The sequence below is a fragment of the Petromyzon marinus genome, chromosome 21 (assembly GCF_048934315.1).
Source record: "Petromyzon marinus isolate PM22_M1 ecotype Great Lakes invasive population chromosome 21, UKy_Petmar_22M1.pri1.0, whole genome shotgun sequence".
Classification (NCBI taxonomy): domain Eukaryota; kingdom Metazoa; phylum Chordata; class Hyperoartia; order Petromyzontiformes; family Petromyzontidae; genus Petromyzon; species Petromyzon marinus.
Window position 1 is genome coordinate 6,460,933 of NC_133687.1, and position 19,889 is coordinate 6,480,821.

The 19,889-nt window shown below is 52.5% G+C and overlaps 1 long non-coding RNA gene across 1 annotated transcript; it reads right to left on the reverse strand.

Moving 5' to 3' along the window:
* Positions 1–6,090: 6,090 nt before the first annotated feature.
* Positions 6,091–18,778, reverse strand: LOC116937628 (uncharacterized). Its single transcript, XR_012942497.1, has 3 exons — positions 18,027–18,778; positions 15,079–15,684; positions 6,091–8,001 (listed from the first exon to the last, which is right to left on the reverse strand). It is a non-coding gene; the product is annotated as an uncharacterized LOC116937628 (long non-coding RNA).
* Positions 18,779–19,889: the final 1,111 nt, after the last annotated feature.

The window sequence follows — 19,889 nt, forward strand, 5'->3', positions numbered from 1 at the left end:
CTGGATCCCTCGCATGCGCAGTTGACAGTCGGGTTTGCCCTCCTGTGAGAATCTCATGCCGCCGCTGATCTGACAGGAGGCGGAGCTCAGACAGTAATGCGAGCGATGGGGAGCGGCTGTCAATAACAGATGATGAAGCTTCATCTGTCATTAACAGATGATGAAGCTTCATCATCATCTGTCAATACAGATGATGAAGCTTCATCGCCTCGATCGCGCGCTGTAGTTGAGGATGTCGGACGCTAGGGGGCATTGCTTGACAGAGGTGGCGCCTTCACGAGACGCTCAACGCGACCGGCCACAAATGAACCACAGGCGCAAAGCACTTTTGGTGGTGGCGGTTATGGGAGGGCGGGGGGGGGGTTGGCGGTAAATAAATAAACTAAACAACGAAGGTGAAATGAGAGGCGCTCGCAGAAACGGCAACTGGTGTTCAGGTTGCACTCCACCATCACCCTCTCATCGTTATCATCATCCACCAGAAGAACGATGACCTCGGATCTGAGTATCAAGATGACTTTGGTTTGTGGAAAAACTCAAATATAACAAAGGAGGTACGTGACTTTTGGTGTCAACAAGGTCCCGTGGAATGTCAGCACCCATGATGATGACTTTTCTTTATCCGAAAGACAATACTCTATCAGAAAATAACACGTTCTCGTTCACTGATATTCAGAAAACATATAACGAGAGATAAAATTAAAAGGGAACGCCTAATGTGTTCTCGCTCAACATGAAATGTATATTGCTTTGCTTGAGTTCTCTCTGATATTGTACATGGATCAAAAAACAAGTTGTTCCCATGGTGGATTTTAAGACTGGAAACATGCCTCTGCACGGATTACAGAACATGAGAACAGTTCTGGACATCGGACCTCTATGATGGCATGGATTTCTAGACGAAGAGCACTCGGACGTATTGATTCAATATTGGAAATCTAATTCGCAAAAGAAAAATAATACTGAGAAAAAATACTGCAAAGAGTAGTTTCAACTATAAAGTTTCTCTCATCTCGCGGATTAGCCTTTCGTGGTGATACAGAAGTACTTAATTCTCAACAGAATGGCAACTACCTTGGGATACTTGAATTACTTGCTGAGTATTATCCTTTTCTTCGTTATCATATATTAAAATATGGTAATCGAGGACGACGAAAAGCTTAACATCTATCTTCAACAATATGTGAGGAAGTCATAGAGATTATGGGAAATAAAGTATTTAAAAACAATGTATAAGAAATCAAGGAAGCCAAACACTTTACTCTAAGTGTTGATTCAACACCAGACATATATCACACCGATCAGCTGACTGTAGTTATTCGCTCTGTTGGAATATCAGATAATAAGGTTGTTGAACGTTTTCTCACTTTCATTCCCATTGCAAGTCACACAGGAGAAGCGCTTGCCAACATTGTCTTGAAATTCTTTGAACAAATTGGAGTTGATGTAGCTAATTTAAGAGGACAGTCTTGTGACAACGCATCAAACATGGCAGGATGCTACAAAGGGCTTCAAGCACATATTATGAATATCAATCATTTTGCACATTGCATTCCATGCGCTGCACACTCCCTTTATTTGGTAGGTTCATGTGCTGTGGAAAGTTGCATTGGGGCAGTTTCATTCTTTGGTCTTTTACAAAAAACTTTACAATTCATTTTCTGGTTCAACTCGACATTGGTTAGCAACGCTTCAGTGCCTTGAAGCTGAAAGTGGAAGAGAATCTACGTTGGTAGTTAAAAGAGCATCAGATACTAGATGGTCTGCAAGGGCCGATGCCACAAAAGCATTGTCTAAAGGCTACAGCTGTTTGCAAGAAGCTTTAAAGTTAATCTCAGAAGATGGAAACCAGAAGCACCAACTATACTCAAGCAGCTAGCAAAGTTGGAAACAGTTCTCTTGGCAGACTTCTGGGCTGTTATACGAGAGAGGTTCTATCACGTGAGCACATCACTTCAACATGAAACACTGGAGCTTCAATCAGCTATTAAACTTCTTAAATCTCCACTGGATGTTTTGATGTCGCATCAGTTTGAAGTGTTTGAAAATAAAGCAAAAGACAAAGCAGAAAATGCGGAATACTGTAACGAACAAAAGGGTGAGCATTGGTGCCTTGAATAAAGGTGTCAGTTTTTGTGCCAGTTAAAAGGGTAAAACCTATTCCTATATCTTGTTTCTGGCAAAGGAGGTCTCATAATGTAAATGCTCACCCCGAGCCCTCAATACTCTGATAGTGCGCTGTTTTTGAGTTGTATGCCTTTTGGCATCTTCTGGTCCAACACCAATGGAGACTAGGCTCTAAGAAAAGCTGTCTCGGGTGTGGACCAATCAAATTCAAGGACAGTGCATATTATTATCAGAGTTGTCTTTTTGTTTGCATTTTGACTGCTTGTGTTGTGGTTATTGCAAACATGATGCCTTGAATAAAGGTGTCAGTTTTTGTGCCAGTTAAAAGGGTAAAACCTATTCCTATATCTTGTTTCTGGCAAAGGAGGTCTCATAATGTAAATGGTAATGATGTTGCTCTGCGAGGAAGACAAAAGATTAAGGTGGAAATATATATCTATCCAGCATAGACAAGTTATACTTAGCTTTGTTTTTTTCGATAAAGTCACGTAGTTAGAAATAAAATAAAACAAATCACGACGTTTCGGTCGCAACACAAGCGGTCGTCATCAGGTAAAGGAGTCAGCCTCTAAAGGCAAACTGTTTATAAAGGTTTGGGGATGGGCGTAGCCCATGTGTATCAACAGCACCATTGGCATTGTTGCTACATTGGCATTGTTGCTGCATGACATTGTTGCTGCATTGGCATTGTTGCTACATTGGCATTGCTGCTGCATTGACATTGTTGCTACATTGGCATCGCTGCTACATTGGTATTGTTGCTGCATTGACATTGTTGCTGCATTGGCATTGCTGCTGCATTGGTATTGTTGTTGCATTGGCATTGTTGCTACATTGGCATTGTTGCTACATTGACATTGTTGCTACATTGGCATTGTTGCTGCATTGATATTGTTGTTACATTGGTATTGTTGCTGCATTGGCATTGTTGCTGCATTGACATTGCTGCTACATTGGCACTGTTGTTACATTGGCATTGTTGTTGCATTGGCATTGTTGCTGCATTGCCATTGCTGCTGCATTGACATTGCTGCTGCATTGGCATTGTTGCTGCATTGGCATTGCTGCTACATTGACATTGTTGCTGCATTGGCATTGTTGCTGCATTGACATTGCTGCTGCATTGGCATTGTTGCTACATTGGCATTGTTGCTGCATTGACATTGTTGCTGCATTGACATTGCTGCTGCATTGGCATTGTTGCTGCATTGACATTGTTGCTGCATTGGCATTGTTGCTGCATTGGCATTGTTTGATACATTGGTATTGTTGCTGCATTGGCATTGTTGTTACATTGGCATTGTTGCTGCATTGGCACTGCTGCATTGGCATTGTTGCTGCATTGACATTGTTGCTGCATAGGCATTGCTGCTGCATTGGCATTGTTGCTGCATTGGCATTGTTGTTACATTGGCATTGTTGCTACATTGGCATTGTTGCTGCATTGGCATTGCTGCTGCATTGGCATTGTTGCTACATTGACATTGTTGCTGCATTGGCATTGTTGTTACATTGGCATTGTTGCTACATTGGCATTGTTGCTGCATTGGAACTCGTACACCGCCCATGCTCCTGGTGTTGTTGATACACGTGGGCTACGCCCATCCCCAAACCTTTATAAACAGTTTGCCTTTAGAGGCTGACTCCTTTGCCTGATGACGACCGCTTGTGTTGCGACCGAAACGTCGTGATTTGTTTTATTTTATTTCTACCCACGTGACTTTACCGAAAGAACCAACGTGTATGGATTCCTGCAGTCACGAAAGCTTCAAATCAAGATTATACTCTGCTGTTTTTCCATCGCATTGAAGCATGTGAAAATGTTCATTCATTATTTGGTTTCCTGGTCGAATATCCAACAATGAATGTTGCAGACATTTCAACAGCGGCAGCCAAGTTTCAGAAGGTTTACTCGGGATGACATCGAGCCTGAATTTGTGCAAGAAATTCTTCACTTCAGGAACTTTTTTGGGCAATTTTGATGAATTCAGGCACAAGCATGAAACACTACAAGCTTCTGATATCTACACCCTTGTAGTGAACAGTGGATGAACTTCTTCGTTCCCGAATGTTGAAATAGCACTACGGATTTACTCGTGTTTAACGAAACCAATGCGACTGGAGAGAGGAGTTACTCCAAGATGAAACATTTAAAGAATGTAACACATCGACAATGGCACAAGAACGACTAAACAGACTTAACTCTCGTGGCAAGTGAAGACAATGTTGTCAATAACTTACAATTTTTCTTGGTTCTTTCGGTAAAGTCACGTAGAAGGGAAATAATATAATAATGCAAATAAAACAATACAATTCTCACGACGTTTCGACTGCAACACAAGCAATCATCATCAGGTGTGAAAACCACAGCAACATTTTTTTTTAAGTGGCGTTTTTTTCTTAATTTTTTTCTAAATTTCTTGCTGCGGTTTTCACACCTGATGATGATTGCTTGTGTTGCAATCGAAACGTCGTGAGAATTTGATTGTTTTATATTTTTATTATTTTATTATTTCCCTTCTACGTGACTTCACCGAAAGAACCAAGAATATGAATCCATGCAGTCACGAAAGCTTTAAATCGAAATTTAAAATCTTACAATTTACTGATGCTCAGAGCAAATGTTTGAATTGTATTTGTTGTTAGCCTTGTAAAAATAAATGTAAATTTTCTTTAACTTTGTTCTCCTTTCGAAAATATTTCTGGGGGGGGGGGGGACTCACAGTACCCGTAGCCCAGGGGTCTACACAACATTAATAATGCGGCCCTGGTGACACACACACAGAGCGACTGGTCACAAATGAACCACCACGCAATACCTCGCTGCTGATCTCGTCAAGGAAGCTATAAACCACCACCATCACTACCACCACCATCACCACCATCATCACCACCACCACCATCACCACTACCATCACCACCACCACCACCATCATCACCACTACTATCACCACCATCACCATCATCACCACCACCATCATCACCACTACCATCATCATCATCATCACCACCACCACCATCACCACCACCATCATCACCACTACCATCATCATCATCATCACCACCACCACCATCACCACCACCATCATCACCACTACCATCATCACCACCACCACCACCATCATCACCACTACCATCACCACCACCACCATCATCATCACCACCACGCCACACCGAGGTCGCCATCCTCGCAGCAACAGCAGCAGCAGCGGTGGCTTTTGGCTGGGCCATCGAACAAAGACGGTGGTCATCATCGTCATCATCATCATCATCGTCATTACCATCATCATCATCATTACCATCATCATCATCATCGTCATTACCATCATCATCATCGTCATTACCATCGTCATCATCGTCATCATCATCGTGCGGCGCTTTCAGATGCGCTCCTGCGGCCGTCTGGAACGCTCTCCCTTCCGATATTAGTAAACCACTGGGAGCTGTGCACTTTCACAATCATCATCAACACCTAGATTGACAAACTCATTTCTTTAGAACAACACCGATTAGCACGGTTGTCTACGTAGGGTACGAAAGAAGTTCAACGGACATACATCGCCACCTCCAATTATCACCGTTGACTTAGTAGGGTGCGAAAGAAGTTCAACGGACATACGTGCACGCTCACAACTGAGTGATTTCCGGATTATTTTCGAATTTGGCAACAATTGAGGACTCCTTTGCACTCTGAGATGAATCCCGAGCCACTGCTTGGAACAGGGCACTTGAGAATAAACTGCAGGTGGTGGTGGTCGTGCTGCTGCTGCTGTATGGGGTTATAAGTTGAACTTATTTCACACCGCACGTAGCCAACGGTGCCAATCGGAGGTGCAGGGACGTGGCCCAGCGGTAGTGCGTTCGCCTCTGGTTGCCGAGGTCCGCGGTCCGAATCCAGCGGCCGCCCTGGTTATTACTGCGGGCGTATTAACCGTGATATTGATAATATGACGCGCCGTCTGCTTCAGAATCAGAATATTTATTGATGCACGAGGAATCCGATGAGCCGTAAAGCTCTTTTTCACAAACAGTACAAAAACACGATAGCAGTGCAAAGTACAAGAAAGGTAAACACATCACCCAAACACAACTAAAACTAAACCATCCCCATCATAACCAGGCAAAACTCAGAAGCGACCTGGCCACAACATGATGAATCAATAAAGTGGCCCGTCATTTGGACATTTGTAAGGACAGTACGGGGTGATGCAAGGACAGTGCGGCTCCCCGTGGCCGTGGTTACTAATGAACGTGACGGGAACGGACACGGTCACGTTAGGGTGATGTGGGACCTAAATTGACGCGATGGGCACTGACAGGGTCGCGCGAGAGAGGGTTCTGGAAGAGGGGCGTGGCCGGGTCGTGAGGGGGATAAAAGTCTGCGTGGAACAGGGCTCTGGGCTGCTGTTGTGGGAGAACGAAGGAGCTGCCGTCGCCGTCGTCATCTTGGAGCGGGTTGTCTTCATCGTCCTGGAACGGGCACCTGGTAGTCTTGGAAGGCTTAGGGTTATATTGTCTCCGTGACCACTACGTGTCCGCTCGTGTGTGGCCAGCCAACTACACAGGGAGCGTAGCGTAGAGTCACAGAAGTTAGCCAGGTGTGTATAGAGTCACTCGTGGTTACTCGTTGAGTTATCGGTGAGTCGGTGGACTTTATTCATAATAAATATACATAGAACTGAACAAGACGGTGTCTCTCAGAGCTACGTTACACATTAATAGCACGAAAAGTTATCTAAATAATCTCAGTGCATGTTTCTAAACGTGAAGGGAAAAATCGGAGGACCCAGAAAAAAAATCCACGCGATCACGGAGAGAGAGAGTCACACAAACTCCCAATATACAGCAGGTGTCAGGGTAGGGATCGAACCCACGACCTCCTCTATACCAGGCGAGGTAGTTAACATCTCCTAGCCACCGTGATAATGATGAGAGAGAGTTACGCAAACTCCCAATATACAACAGCAGGCGTCAGGGTCGGGATCGAACCCACGACCTCATGTACACCAGGCGAGGTAGTTAACATCTCCTAGCCATCATGATGATGATCAGAGAGAGAGACGCCGCAAACTCCGAATATACAGCAGCAGGCGTCAGGGTCGGGATTGAACCCCCCAACCTACCAGGCGAAGAAGATCGCATCACAAGCACAGTGACGTTAAATACCCCCTGCCGTCATTCGCGTGAAGTTAGGCTCATCGTCGTCGTCTGCCAGCGTCGGTGTCCACATTTGGTCAAACGAAAAAAAATCGAAAATCACATCGCAAATAATTTTTTATTACTTCATTTGGGATTTCGTCATCGCCCCACCCCTGTGAAGGCCTGGCAGGAGCCTCCTGAAAAGCGAGCCACGGGACGTCGGGTGGGGTAAACAAGGAGAAACACGCGGCCTGGCTGTTGGTAGTGGCTGTTGGTGGTGGCTGTTGGTGGTGGCTGTTGGTGGTGGCTGTTGGTGGTGGCTGTCGACGGCTGTCGTTGTTCGTGCCACGCGCCGATGCTTTTTGGGGTAAGGGCTTTCCGAGAGGGAGAGGCGCGCTGCGCCACAGAAAGCCCACACCGCAAAAAGAGCGGCGCGCCACCATGGAGACCGGAGCAGAGAGCCCCCAGGGTAGACGACCCCCAGGGCAGAGGTCACCCTGGGGCAGAGGTCACCCTGGGGCAGAGACAACCCCAGGGCAGAGGCAACCCCCGGGGCAGAGGTAACCCCAGGGCAGAGGCAACCCCAGGGGAGAGGGCCCTCCAGGGGAAGAGGGCCCCCACGGTAGAGGGGCCCCCGGAGGAGTAGAGGGGCCCTGGGGTAGAGACCCCCCCCCCCCCCCAGGGTAGATGCCGTCCTCACCACAGCCTTGTGAGACCGGGGGAGGTGGCCTGGGTCTGCCACACACGCGACGTGATGACAATCAACTAAAAATCATCATCATCATTTAAAACATCATTCAAACTATCGTCATAATCCCTCAAAGTGTCATGATAACGATAATGAACACCGTCAAAAATATCAGCGCGATCATGAAAAAAAACAATAATCGTCAACAATAACATCATCATCATAAAAAAAAATCTCAATTATTATCATCATCATTACAAGGAGTAACAATGGCCATTAACCTCAATCCACCGCCACTGTCATCTTCAACAACACAATCACCATCAAAAATATAATCACCGTCACCACCAGCAACACCGTCATCCTCACTGTCAATAATACACCAACGTAAAAAAGCTACAGCTCTGACTCGGTCATTAATTAATGCCACAAATCCAACACATTGAGAGCAGCATCAATAGCCCCGAACCGGAGCCACCCTTCCCCGACGCAACAGCAAACACCCGACCATCGCTGAAGCGCTTCTGCCACTCGTCTGTCCGTTCCCGAAAGCCATCGACCATTTGGCAGTCGCCCATCCTCGGCCAGGACACGGCAAACAGAGAATGGTGTTAATGGTGTTATCATAGCCAGGGGCAATGAATAACCGGCAAACAAACCGATACAAACACTCCCCGTCACAAACCCCTCCCCAATCATCACCACCACTACCACCACTACCACCGTCACATACCAATTGCCATCACGGTCGGGTTAATCACCACCACTAATCTCATCACCACCACCACCACCAGAACCACTAATCTCACCACCACCACCACCACCAGGACCATCGCCATCACCACCACGGGCACTGAGGACGGCTCCGCACCCCCATCGAGTGACGTCACGAGGGAATCCGGTGACGTCACCACCCCCTCCTCCTCACCCCCCTCCTCACACCCCCCCTCTCACCCCCCCCCTCCTCACCCCCCTCCTCACCCCCCCCTCCTCACCCCCCTTCCTCCACCGCCCTCCTCACCCCCACCTCGCCCCCCCTCCTCAACCCCCTCTTCACCCCCCCTCTACACCACCCCCCCTCCTCATCCCCCCTTCTCACCCGCCCTCCTCACCCCCCCCTTCACACCCCCCCTCCCACACCCCCCTCCACACCCCTCCTCACCCTCCCCCTCTACACCCCCTCTCCACATCCCCCTCTTCACCCCCCCTCCTCACCCCCCTCCTCAACCCCCCTCCTCACCCCCTTCCTCACCGCCATCCTCACCCCCCTCCTCACCCCCCCTCCTCACCCCCCTCCTCACCCCCCTCCTCACCCCCTTCCTCACCGCCATCCTCACCCCCCACCTCGCCCCCCCTCCTCAACCCCCTCCTCACCCCCCCTCTACACCACCCCCCCTCCTCATCCCCCCTTCTCACCCGCCCTCCTCACCCCCCCTTCACACCCCCCTCCACACCCCCCTCCTCACCCCCTCCTCACCCTCCCCCTCCTTACCCCCTCTCCACATCCCCCTCTTCACCCCCCCTCTTCACCCCCCTCCTCAACCCCCTCCTCACCCCCCCCGTCTCACCCCGCACCACTCACCACAACCACAGCTCCAACAGCGATAAACCACCAATAGATCATCATCGTCATTATCATCGTCGACAATCACCACCACGAACAATAAATAATGTTCAACGTTTATCGCCGTGACTCTACGCTCCTGTCTCCCTGCACTACAGCCCCTGTCACCCTGCACTACAGCTCCTGTCACCCTGCACTACAGCCCCTGTCACCCTGCACCACAGCTCCTGTCACCCTGCACTACAGCTGCTGTCACCCTGCACTACAGCTCCTGTCACCCTGCACTACAGCTCCTGTCAACCTGCACTACAGCTCCTGTCACCCTGCACCACAACCCCTGTCACCCTGCACTACAGCCCCTGTCACCCTGCACTACAGCTCCTGTCACCCTGCACTACAGCTGCTGTCACCCTGCACTACAGCCCCTGTCACCCTGCACTACAGCCCCTGTCACCCTGCACCACAGCTCCTGTCACCCTGCACTACAGCCCCTGTCACCCTGCACCACAGCTCCTGTCACCCTGCACTACAGCCCCTGTCACCCTGCACTACAGCTCCTGTCACCCTGCACTACAGCTGCTGTCACCCTGCACTACAGCTCCTGTCACCCTGCACTACAGCTGCTGTCACCCTGCACTACAGCTCCTGTCACCCTGCACTACAGCTCCTGTCACCCTGCACTACAGCTCCTGTCACCCTGCACTACAGCTCCTGTCACCCTGCACCGCAGCTCCTGTCACCCTGCACCGCAGCTCCTGTCACCCTGCACTACAGCTCCTGTCACCCTGCACTACAGCTCCTGTCACCCTGCACTACAGCTCCTGTCACCCTGCACCACAGCTCCTGTCACCTTGCACTACAGCTCCTGTCAACCTGCACTACAGCTCCTGTCACCCTGCACCACAGCTCCTGTCACCCTGTAGTACAGCTCCTGTCACCCTGCACCACAGCTCCTGTCAACCTGCACTACAGCTCCTGTCACCCTGCACTACAGCTCCTGTCACCCTGCACTACAGCTGCTGTCAACCTGCACTACAGCTCCTGTCACCCTGCACCACAGCTCCTGTCACCCTGCACTACAGCTCCTGTCAACCTGCACTACAGCTCCTGTCAACCTGCACTACAGCTCCTGTCTCCCTGCACTACAGCCCCTGTCACCCTGCACTACAGCTCCTGTCACCCTGCACTACAGCTCCTGTCACCCTGCACCACAGCTCCTGTCACCCTGCACTACAGCTCCTGTCACCCTGCACTACAGCTCCTGTCACCCTGCACCACAGCTCCTGTCACCCTGCACTACAGCTCCTGTCACCCTGCACCACAACCCCTGTCACCCTGCACTACAGCTCCTGTCACCCTGCAATACAGCTCCTGTCTCCCTGCACTACAGCCCCTGTCACCCTGCACTACAGCTCCTGTCACCCTGCACCACAGCTCCTGTCACCCTGCACTACAGCTCCTGTCAACCTGCACTACAGCTCCTGTCAACCTGCACTACAGCTCCTGTCACCCTGCACCACAGCTCCTGTCACCCTGCACTGCAGCTCCTGTCACCCTGCACTACAGCTCCTGTCACCCTGTACTATAGCTCCTGTCACCCTGTACTACAGCTCCTGTCACCCTGTACTACAGCTCCTGTCAACCTGCACTACAGCTCCTGTCACCCTGCACCACAGCTCCTGTCACCCTGCACTACAGCTCCTGTCACCCTGCACTACAGCTCCTGTCACCCTGTACTATAGCTCCTGTCACCCTGTACTACAGCTCCTGTCACCCTGCACTACAGCCCCTGTCACCCTGCACTACAGCCCCTGTCACCCTGCACTACAGCTCCTGTCACCCTGCACTACAGCCCCTGTCACCCTGCACCACAGCTCCTGTCACCCTGCACTACAGCCCCTGTCACCCTGCACTACAGCTCCTGTCACCCTGCACTACAGCTGCTGTCACCCTGCACTACAGCTCCTGTCACCCTGCACTACAGCTGCTGTCACCCTGCACTACAGCTCCTGTCACCCTGCACTACAGCTCCTGTCACCCTGCACTACAGCTCCTGTCACCCTGCACTACAGCTCCTGTCACCCTGCACTACAGCTCCTGTCACCCTGCACCGCAGCTCCTGTCACCCTGCACTGCAGCTCCTGTCACCCTGCACTACAGCTCCTGTCACCCTGCACTACAGCTCCTGTCACCCTGCACTACAGCTCCTGTCACCCTGCACCACAGCTCCTGTCACCTTGCACTACAGCTCCTGTCAACCTGCACTACAGCTCCTGTCACCCTGCACCACAGCTCCTGTCACCCTGTACTACAGCTCCTGTCACCCTGCACCACAGCTCCTGTCAACCTGCACTACAGCTCCTGTCACCCTGCACTACAGCTCCTGTCACCCTGCACTACAGCTGCTGTCAACCTGCACTACAGCTCCTGTCACCCTGCACCACAGCTCCTGTCACCCTGCACTACAGCTCCTGTCAACCTGCACTACAGCTCCTGTCAACCTGCACTACAGCTCCTGTCTCCCTGCACTACAGCCCCTGTCACCCTGCACTACAGCTCCTGTCACCCTGCACTACAGCTCCTGTCACCCTGCACCACAGCTCCTGTCACCCTGCACTACAGCTCCTGTCACCCTGCACCACAGCTCCTGTCACCCTGCACCACAGCTCCTGTCACCCTGCACTACAGCTCCTGTCACCCTGCACCACAACCCCTGTCACCCTGCACTACAGCTCCTGTCACCCTGCAATACAGCTCCTGTCTCCCTGCACTACAGCCCCTGTCACCCTGCACTACAGCTCCTGTCACCCTGCACCACAGCTCCTGTCACCCTGCACTACAGCTCCTGTCAACCTGCACTACAGCTCCTGTCAACCTGCACTACAGCTCCTGTCACCCTGCACCACAGCTCCTGTCACCCTGCACTGCAGCTCCTGTCACCCTGCACTACAGCTCCTGTCACCCTGTACTATAGCTCCTGTCACCCTGTACTACAGCTCCTGTCACCCTGTACTACAGCTCCTGTCAACCTGCACTACAGCTCCTGTCACCCTGCACCACAGCTCCTGTCACCCTGCACTACAGCTCCTGTCACCCTGCACTACAGCTCCTGTCACCCTGTACTATAGCTCCTGTCACCCTGTACTACAGCTCCTGTCACCCTGTACTACAGCTCCTGTCACCCTGCACTACAGTTCCTGTCACCCTGCACTACAGCTCCTGTCACCCTGCACTACAGCCCCTGTTACCCTGCACCACAGCTCCTGCCACCCTGCACTATAGCTCCTGTCACCCTGCACTACAGCCCCTGTCTCCCTGCACTACAGCCGCTGCACACGCGCAGCAGCAGCAGCGTTAAAGCTACAAACGAATGCTGAACTTCTTTAGCACCGTCCGTAGCCAGCCACGCTGGGGAAGGACCACAAACCAGACACGGACTTTGAGGAATGCACTCAGAGGCCCCTCGTCTCTCGGCCGGCTTTCGAGAGCTATGCCACGGTCATTTACGACCGTGAAATATCGAGCGTGTTACACGTTGCTTTGTTTATTATTATTGTTATAATCATCAATAATAATAACTGAAGATCATTATTAATTGGCCGATAACACCTTGATATATAGAGGGCAGCAGAGCGTGCTGCTGCCTTCCCGCTCGTCTGTGGTTCCGCCTCCTGGCGCCTCTGAGTCGTCCTCTCTCTCCCTCTGAGTCGTCCTCTCTCTGAGTCGTCCTCTCTCTCTCTGAGTAGTCCTCTCTCTCTCTTTGAGGCGTCCTCTCTCTCTCCCTCTGAGTCGTCCTCTCTCTCTCTGAGTCGTCCTCTCTCTGAGTCGTCTTCTCTCTCTCTGAGTCGTCCTCTCTCTCTCTGAGTAGTCCTCTCTCTCTTTGAGGCGTCCTCTCTCTCTGAGTCGTCCTCTCTCTCTCTGAGTCGTCTTCGCTCTTTCTGAGTCGTCCTCTCTCTCTGAGTCGTCCTCTCTCTCTGAGTCGTCTTCTCTCTCTGAGTCGTCCTCTCTCTCTGAGTCGTCTTCGCTCTTTCTGAGTCGTCCTCTCTCTCTGAGTCGTCCTCTCTCTCTGAGTCGTCCTCTCTCTCTGAGTCGTCCTCTCTCTCTGAGTATTCCTCTCTCTCTGAGTCGTCCTCTCTCTCTCTCTGAGTCGTCTTCGCTCTCTCTGAGTCGTCTTCGCTCTCTCTGAGTCGTCCTCTCTCTCTGAGTCGTCCTCTCTCTCTGAGTCGTCCTCTCTCTCTGAGTCGTCCTCTCTCTCTCTGAGTCATCCTCTCTCTCTTTGAGGCGTCCTCTCTCTCTCTCTCTCTGAGTAGTCCTCTCTCTCTGAGTCGTCTTCGCTCTCTCTGAGTCGTCTTCGCTCTCTCTGAGTCGTCCTCTCTCTCTGAGTCGTCCTCTCTCTCTGAGTCGTCCTCTCTCTCTGAGTCGTCCTCTCTCTCTCTGAGTCGTCCTCTCTCTCTTTGAGGCGTCCTCTCTCTCTGAGTCGTCTTCGCTCTCTCTGAGTCGTCCTCTCTCTCTGAGTCGTCCTCTCTCTCTGAGTCGTCCTCTTTCTCTGAGTCGTCCTCTCTCTCTGAGTCATCCTCTCTCTCTCTTTGAGGCGTCCTCTCTCTCTTTCTCTGAGTAGTCCTCTCTCTCTGAGTCGTCTTCGCTCTCTCTGAGTCGTCTTCCCTCTCTCTGAGTCGACTTCTCTCTCCGAGTCGTCCTCTCTCTCTGAGTCGTCCTCTCACTCTGAGTCGTCTTCGCTCTCTCTGAGTCGTCTTCTCTCTCTCTCGGAGTCGTCCTCTCGGAGTCGTCCTCTCTTTCTCTCTAAGTCGTCCTGTTCGAGTCGTCCTCTCTCTCTCTGAGTCGTGCTCTCTTTTCGAGGGCGAGCGAAAAACCGTGCGGTTCCTCACACGTTGAACGCACTTTTATTATTGACACCACGAAATGTAACAACCTTGACTCTCAGCCGCGTCATCATTGGCATTAACTGATAACCAAAAAAATGAAAGCACAAATCAGCGCAGAAATCACCAGGTGCGGAATAATTTGCTGCCGTCGATGATGTGCGCGGCCGTCAATTGAACGCGTGCAGACCATTCTCTAGCAGTGGCTTGACGCCGCCTCAAGATATTCAGCTTCCTCGCCGTAGCAATTAAATCTCTCTTTGGGTGGGGGTGGGGGGGGAAGCGGTTCCAGAATTCCGCCAATCGCCACATGACGCTGCCCGTGACACGAGCAGCGAAACGTTGCGCACCGAATGGATCTGTCCCCGGCTCCGCTGTCCAAGCATCGCCGCCCCATGGCGCTTGCCCGAAGCGGCTCGCAAAAAAAATCGGCGGCGATTGTTGCGTGTGGAGCAACTGGATGACTTGAACGTGGCCCGTGCCGGGTGGACGAGGGTGATACGACATTGGCGTTGGCATTGCACTCACGCGGCGATTTTATATCCCTACACTCCCAATAATAACAACAACAACAACAAGAATTCGTTATTGGATTAAATGCACACGTCTGTTAAGATCGGAAAGGCTACGGCAGCGAACAGCAACCCCGCGCAAACATTTACGGACACCGAGACGCTCACCTCGAATCATCTTGCGCACGGAGTGTCCCCGTTTTCACGGCGGGCATGTGGGAGACACCCACCCCCGCCTCCCGCCTCCTCCTTCATCCTGCACGGCAGCGACGCCTGAGCATCTCCAATCCCTTTAGCCCCAACTAGAGGCCTCACTGAGTCCCGACCTCCCTCCTCCTCCTCCCCCAACGCCAACGCCGCCCCTGCGTCGCGTGCAGCCTCCCCTGCTCTGCTCGGCAGTCCCGGGACACGGCAATCGCCCGCGTTGCTACCGCGCAGTGGAATATAAGGGGACCGCGCCACCCGAGTTCGATTCCCGCTCGCGGACGGCAGACAGCGGCCGGGCGAATGTCTGCACCGGTCCGGGTGCCCTCCCCTAGGTCGACTCAGCCTCATGAGTAGCTGGTGCAGCATGTGAATATCGGCACTGGGGAGACAAAGGGGGCCGGGGAGTGGTCGTGCTGGCCACCCGCCCGCCCCCTTCGTAGGTGCCGCGCCGGCCATCGTAAGTGCTGCTCGCTAACGGCACTTTCCCCAAAAAGTCTGCCGAGGCTATACGGGGGATCTTTGCCTTCGTCTGCATTTAGGACACACAGATGGAGATTGATATCCGAGCTAAGGTGGTGCGGGGGGAGGGGTGGGGGAGAGGGGGGGGAGAGAGAGGGGGAGGGAGAGGGGGGGAGAGAGGGGGAGAGGGGAGGGAGAGAGGGGGAGAGGAGGGGGAGAGGGGGAGGGAGAGGGGGGAGAATGGGGGGTGGAGAGGAGGAGGGAGAGGGGGGAGAGGGAGGGAGAGAGGGGAGGGAGAGAGGGGGAGAGGAGGGGGGAGAGAGGGGGGGGGGGGGAGAGGGGGGGAGAGAGGGGGGAGAAGGGGGGTGGAGAGGGGGTGTGAGGGGGGGGGCCTCCATCCCGTCCGTGGTCGCGTGGGGCACGTGACGTGACGCCCGGTCGCCGCTGTCCGTGGTGCTGAAGTCACACTCAAAACCTCGCTCGACGCACGCTCCCCTGTAACATCACCGAGTGTGTGGTGTGCACCCTTATTAGATTAATCAATTCGTATTTGAGAGGCGACGTTTCGGCTAACGGCCCTTCTTCATTCCACGTAAATATGTATCTATCAATGTTTGTACGTATTTCTTTCTTCAGATGTACATATATACACATTTGTGTACATATACACACAATAATTGCGCATCTGTACGCACGTAAATATGCATTGCTATGAAGAAGGGTCATGGCCCGAAACGTCGCGTATATGTTTAGTTTTAATGCCACACGGTGTCATGCGCATTGGGATCCTATGATGGAATGCGCATTATAAATGTTAATCAATATTATAATTGACGAATGTATCGAGTTTTAAAATTATTGTTTTGTTTACAAATAAATTGCGCTTCATTCACCACTGCCCAACGCAGCAGTAGTAGCAGCAGTAGCAGCGTCATCAAATAATTGCTTTTCATTTGTGTTAGTGTTAAATTTGGTAGTCATTCAGTCAGTCGTGTTCACGGTTAACATCAACGAACGCTGTTAGCATGACGATAACAATAGCGTCATTTGGCACGAGTGGAAATGAATACGACTCACGTAGATCCGCACGCGGTAATAACAATTAGCATGATCGTGCTCGTAAATCATTTATGTGGGGGTTTCACCTTCATTTACCGTGAGCACACACACGCGTGAACAGACACAGGCATAAGCGCACACACACACACACGCATGAGCACACACACGCGCATGAACACACATGCATGAGTGCATGCACGCATCACTGCACACACGCATGAACACACAAACGCATGAGTACACACACGCGCGCATGAGTACACACACACACGCATGATCGCACACACGCATGAGCATACACGTATGAACACACACGCATGAACACACACGCATGAACACACGCGCATGAGCGCATACTCTGAATACACACGCACGGGCACGTGCACGCATAGACAAAGATCCCCGGTGTCGCCTTTAACAGACTGTTGGGGCAAGTGCTGTTGGCGAACACCATGTTTGAAGTGCGGAACGGCACGCGAGGGGGGTGGGTGGCCAGTGCTGGTGTTTACACGCGGTAACCAGGTACTCAGTGAAGGCTGAGTCGACCTAGGGGAGGCCCGGGACCGGTTGGAGACAATCGTCGGCCGCGAGCGGGAATTGTTACGCGCATTTCAACGTGGAAACTCCCCAAAAACGCAATTTGCGTACCGACTCAAGACAAAGAGATCCTCCGTGTAGCCTCGAACGGACGACATTCACGCGAGCACCTATGGGTTGCAGGACGGCGCACGAGGGTGTAAACAATGGGCAGCACCACGCCCGACCGCCTTTGTCTCTCATTTACAGTCGAGTTGACCTCGAGGAGTCGACCCCAAGGCCGGTTCGGACCAAACCACCGCGCCACTGCCTGGGAATCGCGTCCAGTCCGCCCGCGGGGGTTTCGTAGCGAAGGGCGCTAACCACGACGCCACCACTTACACCACTACCTTGCTACAATGCCAAAGATCTCCTCCCCCACCCGTATAGCCTTGACAGACTGTTGGGGCAAGTGCCGTTAGCGAGCAGCACCTACGAGGACCGGCACGGCACACGAGGTGGTGGGTGGCCAGTACCACGCCCGGCCGCCTTTGTCTCCCCCCAGTGGCGATGTTTACACGCCACTGCAACAGGCACTCGTTTGAGGCTGAGATGACCTAGGGGAGGCCCGGGACCAATACAGATAATCGTTACCGGCGTCGAATGTGAGCGGGAATCGAACTCGGGTCGCCCGGTTTGTAGCGCAGCGCGTTAACCTTGCTAACACACCCATTCGCACACAAGAGACATTCACACGCACGCGGGTGAGTGTACGAGACGCACGCACGCGCACGCACACACGCACACACACACACACGCGCGCGCACGCACACACACATGCACGCGCACACCAAGTTTCGCTGTCACACACGAACCGAGGAGACGCTGCGGAAGCGTCGCCCTCCCTGCGGGCTGTCCGACGTGGGGACGCAACTCCGGCTCGCCTCTCGGGACGAATGCGTCCGTGCGCTGCTGCTCCTATAGCCAAGGACGGACGAGAGGAGAGAGAGAGAGAGCGATGGGAGGAATGGGGGGGGGGGCGGTAGAGGAGGAGAGCCGATGATGGAAGGCGGTGGAGACCAGAGGCACAAATACGACATTGAGAGATGAAACAAAAAAGAGACTGAAAATAGATTACGGAAACAATGCAAATATATAGAGTGTTGCTATACGTGTGTGTGTGTCAGAGATGTAGAGAAGGCAGATAGACGTAGCGATAGGTAGACAGGCAGCTATGTCGTGCTAGAGAGACGGAGTTGACTGATGCAGCAAGAGAGCGCGAGTGTGTACTAATATACCGCAAAGAATCAGAGAGAGAGAGAGAGCGAGAGAGATGTACGAGTGATCGGCAAGAGACACAAACTGGAGAGAGAGAGGGAGATCAAGGCAGGAAAGCAGGATAACGAAGGAGCTCGAACAATACAGACACACACGCGCCGACAGAGAGACAGGGATAAGGAGAGACGGGCAAGGATTGAGGAGAGAGAGAGCGCGAGGGAGTGAGAGAGGGAGAGAGTAAGAGAGAGGGAGTGAGAGAGAGAGAGTGAGGCTGACCCGCAGTGACGCCCGTGCGTCATCAGGGTTCCCCTGGCAACACCGCGCGATGCTAAAAATAGACGCGAGTACCGCGCGCAAAGGATTGTGGGCCACGTGCTGCATCCCTCCCCCGGTACCCCCCCACCACCACCCCCCCCTCCCCCCCTCGGTTTGCCAATACCCCACGCGTGCGGTGTGCCTCGAGGGGAGCGGTGGTGCAGCGGTTAGCGCGCTGCGCTACGAACCCGGTGTCCCGAGTTCGATTCCCGCTCGCGGCGGCCAACACCAGCGGAAGATTGTACGAAGCGGTCATGGGACCTCCCTTAGGTCGACTCGGCCTCAAATGAGTACCTGGTGCGGCGTGGTCAAAGACTGGAGACAAAGGCGGTCGGGCGTGGTGCTGCCCCACGCAAACCGCTCGCTCACGGCCCTTGTCACCATCTCTCCCTCGCCTCCAACGCCTCTCACACTCCCCGCACCGCCTCGCGCATGCACCCCAAGCGACTCGTTCCACTCACTCCGAGAATCCGCCTCCTGCTATGCAAGGACAAAGCGAACAAAAACAACAAAACAACAACAACAGACAGAAAACTAAAATTGCATCGTGAAATCATCGTGGGAAAATTCGCCCAACCTAGGCAGGCAATTGTCCGTTGCTGCCGCTGTTGTTGCGATGAACACGTGACTCGATGATCAAGGCCGAGCAAGCCGCGCGTTCCAAACGGAGCGCTTCGCGAGCCGGGGGATGGGGAGGGATTCCGGCGAGGTTCCCCGGTTCCCCGGTTCCAGTGGCTCAGAAAGTGATCCCAAAGCGGTGGCTCAGAAAGCACCACGCCGCTGATAATTTTGTATTTTATTTTTTACTCCTGGAATGCCGCTACCGGAGATTGAGCGCCCGTGTGCTGCAGTGAAATACAAAAAAAAGCACGCGAACGATGTCTCATTCTCATATACACCTCCGTCTCTCCGCTTAAACTATTTCTTTTTTTAATACCACTGCGCTACGTAGCAGGCGGGTCTTTGTCAGTAGCGACCTGGCCACAAATGATGGCTCAGCGAAGTGGCGTATCGCGTGGACATTTATAGCAGCCGCAGCAGCAGCAGCAGCAGCCAAATATTCCAAAACCCACGCGGATTCTAAATGTGGAGGGAAAAACCGGGGGGGGGGGGCGGGGGGTACCCGGAGAAAAATCCACGCGATC